Source organism: Ylistrum balloti, unplaced genomic scaffold, assembly GCF_031769215.1.
Source record: "Ylistrum balloti isolate Yb309-2 unplaced genomic scaffold, AGI_CSIRO_Ybal_v1 Utg370038, whole genome shotgun sequence".
Lineage (NCBI taxonomy): Eukaryota > Metazoa > Mollusca > Bivalvia > Pectinida > Pectinidae > Ylistrum > Ylistrum balloti.
Genome location: NW_026782097.1, coordinates 1380167 through 1392511, shown reverse-complemented (window position 1 = coordinate 1392511; position 12345 = coordinate 1380167).

Sequence of the window (12345 nt, the reverse complement as noted above, 5' to 3'; positions counted from 1 at the left end):
ACAAGGCAGGGTAAAGATGTCACTACTGATCCATCTACGTTCCGCGTAAGGCCCTTCGATGTGTCAACGTCAGTGTTGGCCTTCAGTCTGAAACGGAGAATATCGACTAAATGAAACGATTTAAAATTGCAACTATGCATCTTTTGAAACAATTCGGCAAAAATGAAAAATGCCAAAATTATTTCCAAATTATGTGTGAATACTGTTTTCTTTGAAGAACAGCTCACATACCTGTTGAAATCTACATGAGTGACAGTAACTGGCGCACGAACATATGTACCAATCCTCGCTGCCTTTAAAGTCCCTTTAAAAATCAAAGTAAGAATGTTTTTTTTATATAGGAAGTAATATTATCATACAGAATTGTCCTTCTATGTGAATGTACCCCCTGGTCTTGTCTTTGATGTTATAATTTGTAGAACTTTAAATGGTTTATTTACATTGCAACCTTGATGGCAAGCTCCAGGGACTTTCTGTAGAGAGCCCGTGTCTAGTGAAAGGAGCAGTCCTGTATCTGTGCTCCCGGAAATGCATCCCTGCAAGCTTTCCATATACTGCTCCCAAAATTCAGGATGATCTTTGTGATGGCTTGTGGTGTTTGTATCTTCTCCAGGAGAACAGGACGTATGATTTAAAATTTGTATTAAAGTAGAACCAGCTTGACGTATGGCTTCTGTTATCTGTATCAAAATGAATTCTGTTTGAAATATGACATTGTGATTTGTATTAAAGTGAAGTAAGTTTGACGTATAATCTTGTGATCTGTATTAAAATCAAGTCTGTTTTCCGTTTGGTGACATTGTTTTAACTACTTTAAATGTTACTGTAAAAACTGATATATTTAAAACAACTTAACAAGACACTGTATTATTTAAATGATTCTGATATAATTTCTACTTGAATTAGATTTAACCATTATTAACTGTTTGTGAGTTATACTTTGCAACAACAGAATTCTAATCGATTGGACGTCGAAAGCAAAGGAAGGGAGGCAATGTAAATAGGCTTAGATTATCATAAATTTTAAGGGGAGGTAACTTGTACATCCTTATTTTGTATACCTGTGTATTATGAGAGTTATCTCCCATTCGCAATAATTAAAAAAAAAAAAAAAAAACCAGACAGTAACAAATACAATTTCTGCCCTTAACCTTAAAATGTAAAATCCTTTAACTATCTATTTAAAGAGAGAAATAGTTGTATCGCTATTGGAATCACGTTGAAACAAAACAAACCTGTTAACAAGATTGATATATATATATATATATATGTAAATCTTTTGTCGTTGTTGTTATTACAATAATTCAGAACTTGTATGGAGTTTCAAACACCTTTTAATATGTGTATGAAATATGTCGAGAATATTTTCTGCAGAGTTCCTAAATAACAACAAACATACACGACATCACATTGGGAACTATCAGAGTTACTTCCCTGCATTTAACTCAAACAGATGGTATAGCGATAAACTTGATATCTAAGGCAGTTTAAGAATACAACGTAAAGATAAGCACAGTCCAGGAAAACAAAAACAAAAACACACACACAAATAAAAAAAAAAAGACAAAAAACAAAAGAAACAACAGTGGTATGTTTTATCACTGTTGTAAAATATCATAAATGTCATATATTTATATTATATTATATTATATTATATATCACAATATTATACAGCAATCCACATATGATAATGAGAAACTATTTATTATATATCATAATGTTACAGACCGGTCGTGTCATTTACACAGAATACTGTAACTATTCCATATACATAAATGTATATATCAGACTGGTTAAGGTATCATTATCAAACACGCGCCTTTTTAGAAGTCAGTATCACTATGGTAACGTATATAACCAGCGATTGACGGACGATATTTCGTTAACTTAGAATTAACTTTTCTATTTTGTTTCGGTAACTGGTGTATAACTACTATTTAACTAGGTAAATTGAATACATGTTAACTGTTCAAGTTCGGTTGCAGTTCAGCCCCGTGTGAACGTGTGTATGGTATATCTGTTCAGGCAGAAATGTGTATTTTGCATCCATTCGGATACATTTTATTTCTGAAACTATGACAGTTAATGTCATGATAAACGGTATGAGAACTGAAAATATATTTACACCTTAAGTTGTTATAAATACTATATATAGTGTTGTTTTCATAGCACACCGGATACGAAGGAGTGGCTGACCAGCACCTAAGGATATCCATACTGATATGGTAACAACACTAGACAATGATGTTCCTTCATATGCTACAGTGAAAAGGTGGGTGGCGGAATTTACGCGGGGCAGACAGAGCCTTGGGGATGATGCCCGTCCTGAAAGACGGTCACTGTTGCAACCCCAGAAATGGTCAATAGAGTCCATGATATTGTTATGCCTGACAGGCGAGTTACAGAAAGATATAAAGCCAGTTCAGTTGATATTTAACAAAAAAGTACATCCCATTCTTACGGAAAATCTTACAATGAGAAAGCTCTCATATCGTTGGTTACCAAGACTTATGACAGCTGATCAGAAGCACGCCAGGCAGATTAAATAATTATGAAAAAATTTATAATTTTCATATCAGTATTTTCTATTGCGATTGTAACGCAACAAGTGCGCTGTGGTGGCTACAAGTGTGTCCAAATGCTACTTTGATTTAAAATGTTTACATTGGAATTTAGAAAAGATGGGGGTAACAAAACCTAAAAATATGAGAGAGTACGGGAACCCAACAAAAGTAAGTCCTTACCAATTGGCTGATGGAGGAAAAACCCAGGGAGCCACACGTGGTCACACCAAAGGCCCCAGATGTCGCATCAAATTCCGCAGCAAAAGATGCGGAACGCACAAATGTATTGCACAATCCTATAAAACTGAGGCTTATATTATAAATCTGTAGTGCCTTGTATTTATTCAGATATATTTACGTGAAATCTATAATTGTCGTAACTAGTTTTAGTTCAACATATTCGATTGCTTCTAAAGCAAGCAACATGCTTGAACATACGTTATTACAGCTTATAGAATTCCCTCCCCCCTACACAATTTAATTCGACAATAGAAAGAATTTGGGATTCCGAAGAGTGAAAGAAGAAACGTGATGAAAGTACAAGGAAATTACTGGAATGTCATACAACAATTGCTATCATTTCAACCTGCGAATAATGCTAATCTGTCCAGGGCAATGCACCCAGGTTCTCTGTTACAAACCCACCCATGCAATACAGGCACGCGCGCGTAGAACTCTGACGTGTTCCTTCCCGATTGACGTCATCGCCTAACACAATGTATATACACGTGTGTACACACAGCTATTCGCAGTGACTGTTTGTATTTTGTTTAATTTTCTATGGAAAACTTTGTTTGTGAAGTCTAGGTACGCCGAGAATTAATTTTCTCTGGCAAGTTTACGTTTAATTGCATAGTGAAAATAAGATTTTCTTGTAATATGGCGTTGTTGGTAGTACAATGCCGACGTCTGCGCCTACCTTTTAGGGTATTTTAGAAAGAGATATGAGAGGAAGATATTCTGTATTAGGTGAAGGATGGGGCATTTCACCCTCAATGTCACAAAATGTTATAAAAACCTCTGAAAAGTCTCGGATTTTACGACATTTTGTGACCCTTCTGGTAGAACATCCCTATCCTACACCCCAATAGTTGAAATAGTTTTATAATATATTGCATAGTGATACATATTATGTAATTAGCAAAACCAAATAACATTGAGTGAAACTCTATATAACCCATGGTGGATGTGACTTCAGTAAATGGATATGTTTAATATCTATGGTGTCTCGTTAGTCTGATAAAGCTGGACATTTCAATAGATCATAAATATCATATTGATGTACTTAATATTTATAAAACGATTTACAATTTGATAAAACATTATTTATTTTATGAGATTGTTGATATCCTTACATTCAGCATATATGATATCGAAAGTCCAAACCTGACCTTTTTCAGTGTTCCTGTAAGGACTTGCTGAGGATATACAACGCAAACAGTTTATAAACCACACCTATTAATTAACGTGAATAAAGCCGTCGCTGTATTAACTGCTGGTGTGAATGAAATGTGTGAAACTAGGGAATGACATTCCATGTCTTCAACATTAGATATAAAATGAGAACTTTATTTTTTTGAAAATTTATCACTAATTATCCCTTATCACATTTCAAAATGGTCTCTTTTCTTTTTCTTCCTGTGTGGTACGTTTCATTTCCTGTTATAGTTGAGTCATACTGTACATTATTACAAGCATTGCTACATTAAAGCTGATATGACAGTTATGAAATATTTGACCATTTCTGTGTTTGAAGCAAGGAAATAAATCTTAACTTTACATTGATAAAGGCATGTGATATGATACGACGTAAACAAAACAAAATAATAAAAATTAATTAAAATGATAAAATTAGGGAAAAAATGAAATGAAATGACGTCAGCTGGTGAGACGTACCTTTTATTAACACGTGATGACGGCGACCATGGCTGGAGCAACACGACAGTCCTAATAACACAGAAAATTCTTTAATATGATATTAATTATATTGATATCCTAATAAATGTGATAAAGTCGGTTATACATTAACATAAAAATGTGATGGTGATAGATAGTATGTCTTTCAATCTCGTTTATTGATTCTACAAACCCCACGAGCTTTAGAATGTTTGTGTATTTAAAAAAAAAAATCGAGAATGAAATACGTACCATGCATAACAACATCGAGTTTGCGTGACCTGTTTCTACCACAATAGAAATATATTCCAATGATGACTTGACCTGTTCTGTGCCCAGGTGTTATTTGTTTACAATATAAATAGTTATATCACTTACAATAAAATGACACGAATTGACACGAAAAACTGACAATATTGGATAAATGTGGAAACATAATGATTCATCACAAATTTCAACAAGTAATCAACGGGGTGTGGTTCCTAAAGATCATTAAATTTATAAAAAAAAAAAAATGAAATTATTACAAACACAGTCACAAACGACCTTTTTGTACGGTTTAATTTCTGCGAGAGCATGAATCTTGAATGATGTCTTGAGAATTTAGTAACGTTCACCTGCCGTGGTCGAAATATATGCAAAAGAAAAACGTCAAGAAAATGCCAAAATAGCAACATAATCATAATCCAAACTCAAATTCCATAAAATTGGAGGAAAAATAAACAAAAAGAAGGATTTACAAGGAAAAAAGCACAAAGGGAATAAGACCAGGTGTTACGGAAAAGTAAGCGTCTTCTGCTTTATCGAACACACCCGCCATGTAAATCTTGGTCAATCCAAGTTAATAATTATACAACAGCGGAGCCAACAGGCAAACTAACGAGCGTCAAACAAGTCCAGCTCCATATCACACAAAGAATTAGAATAGTTTTCAATGAGATCACTTTGGCAACCATAAAACTTCCTCATAATTTTTACCAACCTGTACTATACCTAAGTTAACTAATGCATGAATACAAATATGCTTTTACATTCTGACACTTGATATCCTTCAGAAACCATCCAATTATACACTGTAAGTGGTGAGATTTGTCTTTTGGCACTCAAAATTTAAATGACATTTCGCATTTCCATAAGCTTGCCTGAAATTTCCTCTTATCTGCCCTTGAATACATTTGTGTTGTTGTTTGTCACATTTCATTATCGATATCCAAATCACATAATTATGCCCATGTGAGAGATATTATGTGTATGTACAGATGTACTGATATTCTATCACAAATAATTGCCCATCTTGTCAGTCTGATTTAAAACGAGATTTAAAAAATGGAAAAGATATTTTAAAAAATCAATCAATACAAATCACACAGTAAACATGTATATGTACAAAACAAAGGAATATGAAACATGATAAGTAAATAGATAAATGAATATCACAGCGTAGTATAAACATATCATGTTCACAAAACATCATCCAACAGAATAGATAAATAACATCATATAAAGATACACACGAATGCATACAGTTATAGAGAAATCACTGAATATACTAGTTTGTACAAAATTACAGGCTTATAGATAAAACGTGTCGTGTTAAAACACACACCTGAATTACAAAACATGAATTACAAAACATGAAACAATGATCAAATCGCAGAAAATAACAATAAACATAAATTAAGACATTAAAAAGTGTTACTAAAAAACAAATACACAAATTACAGCATAGGAAAGTGTATATAAGTCACATTATACAAACATATACACAAGTTATAGCAACCAAAAAATTACATCAGTATATAGAATACATACAGCCTTCAAATATATTAGTATGTAAAATACATACAGCCTTCAAATATATTAGTATGTAAAATACATACAGCCTTCAAATCTGAATATATATCATTATATAAGATACTTACAGCCTTCAAATATTAATATATATCATTATATAAGATACTTACAGCCTTCAAATATTAATATATATCAGTATATAAAAATACATACATAATATCAAGAATGAATTTGTGTTCACAGATTCTATTACAATAAATGTATACAGACATAGATGAATGTAAGATTTATTTAAGTTGCATCGTTTCGAAACGTCTCTTTCACCTTGAGGTGGTTTGATGATTTACTTTAAACATGCGTGAGCTATTCTTTTACATTCTGTGGTACATGTTGTATTTTGAAAGAAAAATCGCGCCTTTAATAATTCACTCCTTCCCAAACAGCATTGTGTTTTATGGAACTATATTGTCTGTCGATATGTTCCTTCCCATCGCTTGGTTCTAGGAAGAAACACAATACAATTTATGATATGTGGTTAACATGGTGCCGGAATTAGTTCTCTATATTTTCTGATTTTTAATGACTTTTTGATTTTATGTTATACTGGTCGCCTCACAATTTCTCACGATTAAACTCAATATTCACAATCCCACGGTTTTCCTTCCCGTTACCATGCAAACCAATCACTGCATTAAATACATGAAATATTAATACAATAATTCGTCATTAAATTATTTTTACAGATTTATACCACGGATATAATTCTCGTATCACAGTTTTTACTTTATCTGGTGATGAAATGAATGATCAGAATAGGCGCACGAACTCATTTCTCATTGCGCTGTCTGTGCTGGAGCTCGGTATTGCATGTCATTAATAAGGTATGAGGTGATATATCAGCCGCCCCTAAAACGCAATGCTCAAGTCATCGCCATGACAGTGATGGGTTAAAATGTTGATTTATCAATTAGCAAAGAAACAGTCACAGAGAAATATGATATACCGGAAAATTGCTACATGCAGGCCGAATCACAACCTTCACTCGTCACGGCATCCGAAATGTGTCACAAAGATCCTAAAATCATCAGCGTAAATATTTAATAGCCCGCTGCGAGAGTTTCCCGGTTTGATGACTCTAGTTGTGTTTAGGAAATATCATAGGGATTAATTTCTTTCATTACAAAGATTACTGAAATGTTATGACTCCAAGTAAGGATAGCGATCCGGCAAGCCACCCGGAAAGTAAATGACGTTTGTGTGTAAGGAGTCTGCTAGTGGCCCCGCCCTTAACCCCTATCACAGGATACTAGACATCATGGAGTTTTATTTTATCAATAAAAGTGCTGGTGGATGAAGCTCAAAAGAAAACATTATTTTTCCGTGTTACATATCCATTACTGTATGTCGTTGAGTATAGGGTTAATTCATCACACAAGCTGCAGACCAGGCCTCGTAAGCGCTATTGATTTTTGACTAGAAACACACACTACGAAGGCTGGTTTCTGACATATGCATTCTAAGAAAACAAAACAGACATTTATGATGTTAATTTGTCGACAGCAAACATACTTCTAATGCCATTAAATAATGATACAATCAAGATATGCGATATCATTAAATTAATCAGAAACGAAATCCACACATCGTGGAAGATATTTGTAAAAAAAAAAATACAAAAGACATTGTTTTTTACTTTGTAAGCGGTAAGAAAAATACGAATTGAAATCAAAGAGAAATTTTTAAAAGGAAAGAAAAATCAGGCAGTTTTTAATTTATAATTTGTTGTGATTGTCAGCGTATCCGTACCAACAGCAGTGGTTCTTACTATCACTACACATTTGTCTGGTAGACCCGCTCAATACCTGTAGCCGTTCTTAGTAATATGGATTACCAATTAATTTATCTCTTCAGAGATTCCAAACCTCCTTTTGTCTGGATCACCTATTCATTTGGTAGTCTTTATATATTGACCTCTCTAGCTGTAGGAGATAAAGTGGTGTTAGGAACATTGTTAACCTCGCCCCTAACCAGGATCTTGTTAGATATCGGTAACAAATCTACGTAGCAAGTGTGAGACAGAGTTACAACAAATACATCTAATCATACGTGATAAACATAGAATAACACAGTTTATGTAGAAAATGTTAGTTTTCACATGTGGTATCATCATGTACACAAATACATCATTTCCAACCAGTGGCGTAGCAAATGTTTTTTTAGGAGAGTATGTTTTCAAGAGGGTCCAGGGGCTAAGTCGCGGTGGAGGACCTGAATCTGTCGGATTTTATTTAATACGAAATATCTTTTCTATTTATACCGACACATTTTAATCAACAAAACATAACAAAATGCAGTAATGTTGAATCAATCGCCGTTTCGAGCACATCCTTAAGCATACAAGTATACAGTATTGCTACGCTACTGCCAACACTATGACAAGCTGATGGAGTTTATCAAACAGCTTTTTTAAGTGTAGCAAAAAAATCAGTCCAAAAGTTGCAGGAAACTTGTCTCTCATCTATGTATCTTTCAGCAATAAACTGCGTTTAAATCAGAAAAATGAAATAGTTTGACAAAATTTCACTTGTAACATATATTTTACAATAATAAAATTTAAGTCACTCACGGTTGAAAGATAATATTCTATTCTCTGTATGTATATATCCCGGCTCCCTTATACGTCAGTAAAAGCGAAAGATAATACACAGTTATTTCTTTTTTTATTTACAACGCTCCTGAAGTTGATAAAAAAATCTCATTCACTCTTTTCATGATACTTAAAACCGAAATTCTTTTTAACTTAAGATTTTATACTTTGTAATAACTTACTCATTTGTATGTATTTTACACTTTGTAATATTTTTCAATCGTATAGTTGACGAAGACACAGCACACACACACACACACACACACACACACACACACACACACACCCACACACACACACACACACACACACACCCACACACACACACACACACATATATATATAATATAGTTAATGACGATACGCAAGTAATAATATATAGAAAATTGTTTTAAAAAACACAAGAGAAAAAGTTAAGTTAGCATTTTGCAAAACAGCTAAGCTGTGAAAACGTTATGCAAAATGCTAACTGAACTTTTTCTTGTTTTTCTCTCTCTCTCTCTCTCTCTCTCTCTCTCTCTCTCTCTCTCTCTCTCTCTCTCTCTCTCTCTCTCTCTATATATATATATATATATATATGTTACAAGTAACTAACTTAATTATATATTTATACATACATGTGTGTGTAATTTTAAACCATAGACATGGTATATGATAATAATATTGGTGATGTTGGTGACGTGATTATGTAGTTGATATTGTTACAATTAATTTGATTTGATTTTATTTCATTTATTTTCTTGTATTTTTTTTAATTAATATTTTTATTTCCACATCTGCAGTTGAGAACACGTTCAAATTCAACATAATATTAATATATTGTGAAATGTATAATATGTTGTGTGCCACGCTTTAGCAATTATCATCTACAGCTACACAAAGTATATTTTAATTGCCATTTCTTTTAGTTATTTCATGATTTTTTAGGAGCTGTGGTGCCTGTAGGACGTGAGTTCTATGTCTCATACTTCTGCTGTTACAGGAGAAATATACATCTATATTTATAGTGCCTTAATATCAGAACAAATTGGCATATTGTTATTTTGTTATCGTAACCTAAAGTTAATTGGAAAATGTAAGTCAATTTTGAGGCATCTCTCTCTGTCTGTCTGTCTCTGTTTGTCTCTCTTTCTCTGTCTGTCTGTCTCTCTCTGTCTGTCTCTGTCTCTGTCTCTGTCTCTGTCTCTGTCTCTGTCTCTCTCTCTCTCCTGAAATCTATAAGAAAAAATAGAATAATCTGAGCTCACATTTACGAAACATACTGTTATTTATACTGTATTTGTTATATAAGATATTCATCATCATCGATAAACATTATTCCACACTGTTTATTTAGACATAAACTTATAAAGAAGAATATCCAATATTCGTTGCAGAATAATGCATGTTATAATGTGCAATATGTTGTAAGCAAATATATTTCGTTGTTACATGTTGTAGAAAAGTAATGTTATCATTATTACTTGTGTTGTGAACATAAAATGTTCTATACAGTATATGTACTGTTATAACAATATCTATTAATACTTTACAAAGCTCTTTACAAAAGATATAAATATAATTATTTTTTACTGCTTCTGTTGAATATGAATAATTATAACCCAATCCCTTTGAATAACTCAGTATTTCAGTCATTAGAACATGCAGTGCTTTGATGAAAGCAAATTAACAATGAGCACATTGACAATGCACGGATCAGTTTATTGTGAGCACAGACTGAATGGCCACAAAACGAAACAGGTTAAAATTAAATACAACTTGTACATCATTCTGACATCAATCTCTTCATACAAATATAACGTGTTGTACTAACTAGACGTTACGCTGTGGTCAAATGTTCGAGAAGAGGATTTTCTTTAACAAAAGGGAATTAGGGACAAGGCGCTTGCTGCTCATAAAGCGTAAATGGATGTTTTCCACGATAATGCTGTGACTCGGGGATTTATCCTTCTCATCTGAGGACAACCTAAACCGCTACATTCAGACAAAAAGAAGATGGATCCGACGGAAATTCGAGATCGAGCCGTGAATATGTCTCTTTTCTATATCAATTTAAGTCCAGCTTAAGATGTAGCGGTCACCAGCACACAAGTCAACGAAGCGAAAAGAAACCGCATTCAGTCTTAAATCTCGGCTAATTGTTTAAAAGCTGTATTCATTCACTCTATTAACTAGATTTTAGCGGACAAATGATACAGAAAATATAATATTCAAATCGAAAATACGGGCGTTAAAGACTTCCTGTAGGCGATCGCTATCCTAGTGAACAAAATAGGACATTTTTGTACAAAGGACACCAAGGAATCAAAGAGAAATTGGCCATTATATTGGTGCTTGTTGTCCGCACGTGTTTTAAGTTGCACACGTGCAGTTAATATAAACTTCCTATCCTCACGAGGTCAATTATCAAGATCAAAACAAGCGTAAATATAATGAAAATATTGAGAATTCGGACAATATCGGTTAAATATGAAACAGTTTCATTGTCTGTTTTGATCATCAAAACTCGGTATGGAATCACAGAAAACCCAGGTGTGTTCATCAATTTAAAGAAATAATATTACAAAAAAAAATCCAATTTCTATTTTATCCGTGATGGGACCCAATTTATGATACCCTAATGTAAAGTTCTATAGAAATACTGGCCTTGGGTATCTTAATTGGGTTTTCTATATTCCTATTAGTGCTAGATCTCAATAGATTGTTCTACGGAAAATTCGCCTATATTTAAAGTTCATTACAACCTGATCAATACAATAAACTGACACTAAATCAGAACCACGGGAGTACTTTTAACGTTGCGCCATGTTTTCATTTTGAGTATCAAAACACTTTTTTGTTTGTTTTGTTTTGTTCTTTTTTTACAAAAAACGAATAAACCAGTCACATTGTGACTGACTTATCTCCTTACCAAAACGTCATATACATCTATACATCATCTACATATGTAATAGATAAAGCTATATAGTGTTTCATAAGCCAATCGTAGCTGAATGTCAATGTTTTCATGACCCTGAAATGTTTTACATTATAATGTTTTTATATAATACATACAATCTTGTATTAAACTGATAGAAATGTGACACTTCAATAAAGAATAGGTATTGTTCTGTATTGTATTGTACCGAATTTTATTGTATTTTATTAATGGTTTTGTTTCTTTTGTTATGTGTTAAGTATCGGTTTTATTGCTATCGCTGACCTAGATTCCTTATACAGTCGCCACAAACACCTTGCCTTTGTTAATAGTATTGCCCTAAACTTATTTATGTATTTATGTATTTATTTTCCATTTGGAAAGTGACTTATATTTTTGTATACTGATTTAAGACAAAATAAGTATTATATAACGGACCTATGTGTACAGTATACAAAAGTAATGGTACCATAAGAACAGATGTATTTTAATGTCAGTTGATCCATATATCAAAAATTCAATCAAAC